The 4,845-nt window shown below is 40.7% G+C and overlaps 1 pseudogene; it reads left to right on the top strand.

The window, feature by feature from the left end:
* Nucleotides 1–3,631: 3,631 nt before the first annotated feature.
* On the top strand, nucleotides 3,632–3,927 carry LOC150048724 (protein S100-A16 pseudogene; annotated as a pseudogene).
* Nucleotides 3,928–4,845: the final 918 nt, after the last annotated feature.

The raw sequence follows: 4,845 nt of genomic DNA, 5'->3' as shown, positions 1-4,845 counted from the left end.
CTTGAAATTCTTAATCATTTTTACCAAGGGGCCTTGTGGGAGATATAGTCAGTGCTGCAGTAGGTGGCATTAATTCTATAGTCACTTCGCTGACTGTTTCCTATGAGTCTGACCCATGTTTCAGTGAAGAGCCCCTTTCCTCCTTCCCTGCTTTGTTACCTGTGTCCCTTCCTCCATGCTTGGACTCTGACTAATACATTAGGCATTAGTGATCATTGCTTCTTCATTTTCCCCACACATATCTCTTTGTATAAGAGATTCTCAAAAATTTTAGCTGAAATCAATATAATAATCAAGTTGATTCTAGCTTGTCCCATTTTTCAAACTTGGCTAGTATTTTCTGCATACAGTTTTTCCCCTTTTGCCATTTGGTTGTCCCTCAAAGGCCAGTGGCAATGTTTGGTTTAGTGATCTGATTTGTAGATTGTTTAGAAACCTTTTGGAAAAATTCAGAATCAGAAGTTTACCTAGTGCTTAGTCTCATCTCATCTGTATGCTTGGCATTTTTTTCTGTCCGTTTAAGGTTTGTTTTCTCTTTGTCATTAATGAAAGGTATTCTTGACCTACACGGAGAATATTCTTTTTTTTTTTTTTTTTGCTTTCTCCTCACTCTGATTAAAACTTTTAAATGCTGTTTTCCTTAACTTCCACTTACTTGGTATTACAGACTTCCTAAAATTATCAATTGTATGCTAGACTTCAGTTTGAATTTTTATCTTTCTGGATTATTTGATCATGCAGAAGGGACAGCAATATTAAACCAGAAAGAGACATAAGTTAACACCAATGCCATGGCTATAAGCAGGAAGGATTCTGTACTGTTCTCAAAACAGAAAAGGCTCAGAGAATGAAGTAGATGTGGGAATACAAGTTTGGATTATAATATAATGAAATTTTAGGGCAGTTACAGAGAAGAATCTAGAAAGATGACAGGTGTTAAAGAAGCAGCTGCAACGGTAATGAGTGCGAGTAAGGAGCTGAACCCGGTTCAGCTACATGTCTGCTTAAAACTTGTATAAAGTACTGGCTTTCTTTTCAGTGCTTTCATGAAGACTGTTGTACTATGCAGATCATCTCTTCAGACTAGCCAGAAGAAGGGCCAGTGATATCTGGATTGTATAGATGTTCCATCAAAAATCTGAGCTCAGCAACCACAATGCTTTCTTTAAAATATCTGATCCCTCTCTTCCTCTGTGGCTTCATTATTGCAGTTGAGCAGTCAGAACTGCATTTATATAAACTCCTGATATCATCTTCCAGGTCAGTATTTCCTGGCATAAAAATAAAATGTTTGTAAAAACAAATTCAAACAAACAAAAACCAAGCACTAAATTCTAAGTCCACTATTTCTGCAACCTTAGTCCATGGGATACTATTTGTGGCAGATTTAATTTTTAGAAAACTAAAATACAAATATTTTATGAGACGCATTTAGAACATGCTACTTGTTATTGTTTTCATTTTTATCTGGTGCTATCAAAAGTGTCTAATTTATAAGTGATATTTTTTGGATTACTAGAGGGTGGAGGAACACAAACTTTCTTGTCAGGGATAGTTTGAATCATGATCGTCATATCTCAGCCGTCTGAGAAGCTAGGATTACAGGTATGAGCCACTAGCACCTGGTAACAACCTATTTTTTTGATAATGTGCGTGTGCTTGTCTTTGAACAAATATATAATCTTTCACATACAAAATGCTTTCATTACATCCCAGGAGGCTCAGCATCTTGTTCCAGCGTCATTCCCTGAGTTCAAAGTCTAGAATTTCATGGGAATCAGTGATGTGTGAAACAATTCAGCTCTGGACTTGTGAGATTTACATGATCTTGAAAATAGAATATCGAGATGACAAAAAATCCAGCAGGAAACGTAATAGTAAGTCTTACAGCTTTAGGATAACTCATTTAACTTGATGTCTTGCATTTTGGGTGCAATGGGGTTGTGTTGGGTCCCTAAGATTTCTGGCAGTCCTGATCACAGGCTTCACTGGGCTTAGTTTACTCAAATGCTTTCCCAGGTTGAAGGGGAACTGAGGATCCAGATATTAACCCACAGGCCTATGGCCACCTAATCTTTGATAAGGGAGACAAAAAAATAGAATGGAAGAAGAGCCTTTTCAAGAAGTGGTGCTGGCAGAAGTGGTTAAGCACCTGCAGAAAACTAAAGTTGGATCCTTCTTTGTCCCTGCACCAGGATTAACTTCAAATGGATCAAAGACCCTCAAGGTAAAAGCAGATACATTGAAAACTTTACAAGAAGGATTAGGAGATATACTAGGTCTCCTTGGCACAGGTCTAAACTTTCTTAATAAGGACCCAGAAACACAACAAATCAAAGAAAGTCTGGAAAAATGGGACTGCATTAAACTGCAGAGCTTCTGTATGGCAAAGGACATAGCTAGCAAATTAACTAGAAAGCCTACAGAGTGGGAGGAGATCTTCACTAACCATAAAATGGACAAAGGCCCCATATCTAAAATATATCAACAGCTCAAAAAATTGAATCACTCCCAAACTAATCTCCAAAGAAACAGCCATCCCATTAAAAGATGGACCAAAGACTTAATAAGAGTCTTCTCTGAAGAAGAAATAAGAAATGCTTGACATCTCTGGCCATAAAAGAAATACAAATCAAAACAACTCTAAGATTCCACCTCACTCCAGTTAGAATGACCACAATCAAGAAATCTAATAACAACAGATGCTGGCAGGGGTGTAGCCAGGAGGCCAGGAGGTATCACTGCTACACTGTTGGTGGGAGTGCAAACTCCTTCAACCACAATGGAAAGCTGTATGGCCGTACCTCAAAAGAATAAACATATAGCTCCCCTAGAACCCAGCAATTCCACTCCTTGGCATTTACCCAATCGTCCAGAAACAAGGACATACTAAATCCACTAGCGCAATGATGTTCATTGCAGCACTATTTACCATAGGAAAGATATGGAACCAACCCAGATGTCCCTCAGTTGACGAGTGGATCAACAAGATGTGGTATTTATATGCAATGGAATTCTATGCTACTGTCAGAAAGAACGACATTGCCCCATTTTTAAGAAAGGAGAGACTTAGAAAAAAATCATATTAAGTGAAGTAAGCCAGACTCAAAGGAACATAGGCTCAATGGTTTCCCTCATTTGTCATAATCAGTAGAAACCCTGGGCTCTCCTAGCAGAGATTTACAACAGACCAAAAACCTAGATACATAAGGCCATATAGTATGACACTAAATGTAAGGACCTCCAGGATAAGGAAACAAAAGCCATATAATGAGTGACTGTTGTCCTTAATGTACTATGTTATCTCTCATCTCTTTTGACATCCCTTGGTTATCTCATATTGTTACAATATTTCGCCTTGTTATCTGATATATTTTATATGTGCTTAATTGGTTATTTGAAATAGGATAGGGAAGGGGAGAAATCAAGATAAGCAGGGGGAGGGTGAGAGGGAAATGGGGACCATGTCATGAGAAAGGGTATCAATGTTTGTGAAGTTATGCACCTTTTATCTGGTGAATAGAATGTAAGCCTTCTATTAATCACAATAAAAAAAAGCCAGGGTTGGGGGAAAGAAGATTTCTAGAAGGCCAGTGGAGGGAGAGGTTCTGTGAGGAGCTGAGGTGGTGAGATGGCTGACTGCTATACTGATCTGGAGAAGGCAGTGGTCGTCCTGGTAGAAAACTTCTACAAATATGGGTCTAAGCACAGCCTGGTCAGGAACAAGATCAACAAGAGGAGCTCCCGAAAGATGCTCCAGAAGGAGCTAAACCACATGCTGATGGAAATGCAGACAAGCTCATCCAGAACCTAGATGCCAACCATGATGGATGGATAAGCTTTGATGAGTATTGGACCTTGATAGGTGGCATCACCAGCTCCATTGCCAACCTCACCCGCCAGCAAGAGCAGCAGGGAGGCTGCTAGAGGCCCTGCCCAATACCCCTTTTAGATTCTGGCACATGTCCGAGCCCTGGTGCTCACCTCAAGCTCCCCCTCAGCCTCTTTGCCTTCTCAACCCCTTTGTTTTCAACTCCCTTCAGCCCTACTCCTGCTCCTTGCTGAATAGCTGAGGAAAGATGTTAGAGTTCCGTTGGGAATGTCTCAGTTTGGGGATGTGCTTCCCTGAGGGTCTTAGTCCCTGGAGCCAGTAGGCCCCAAGAGCCTCTCAATGAGATTTCAATGCTGTTTGGGGACCCTAAGAGTTCTGTCACCTTTTCAAGCCACGTACCCTAATAACATCCAATATTCCTGTGTGATGCCCGCCTGATTCCGAGTCTGTCCTGACCTCTGGAGGTCAGCTTGCTGCTTGAGGTCTCTTGACTACAGCAGTAGCAGCAGCATCCTCTCCCCTCCCTTCAGTTCAAGCCCCTCAGCTGGATGGAAAAGCACTCCAGAGCTTCTCTTCTAGCTGCCTTGCCTTGGGAATCAATGAGCTAATCTTTGTGGAGCCTCCTTCCTCAGCCTAGCCACTGAAATAAGGCAATAAAGGCTGGATTTGGAATTTGTACCCCTCTAAAAAAAAAGCCAGAAGTGGGGCCAGGAATTTGGCTAGTGGTAGAGTGCTTGCCTAGCATGCACGAAGACTCAGGTTCGGATAGAAAAAAAGTGCCAGAACTGGTGCTGTGGCTCAAATGGTAGAGTTTTAGCCTTGAGAAAACCCAAGGACAAAGCTCAGGCCCTGAGCCCAAGCTCAAGACTAGCAAAAACAAAAAAAAAAAAAAAAAAGAAAAAGAAACAAAGAAACAAAAGCCATATAATGAGTGATTGTTGTCCTTAATATACTATGTTATCTCATCTCTTTTGCTGTCTTTGGTTATCTCATATTGTTACAGTATTTCACCT

The sequence above is a fragment of the Megascapheus bottae genome, chromosome 21 (genome assembly GCF_031878675.1).
Source record: "Megascapheus bottae isolate mThoBot1 chromosome 21, mThoBot2.hap1, whole genome shotgun sequence".
NCBI lineage: Eukaryota > Metazoa > Chordata > Mammalia > Rodentia > Geomyidae > Megascapheus > Megascapheus bottae.
The sequence above is the reverse complement of the archived record's forward strand: the minus strand, read 5'-3'. Positions and strand labels throughout refer to the sequence as shown.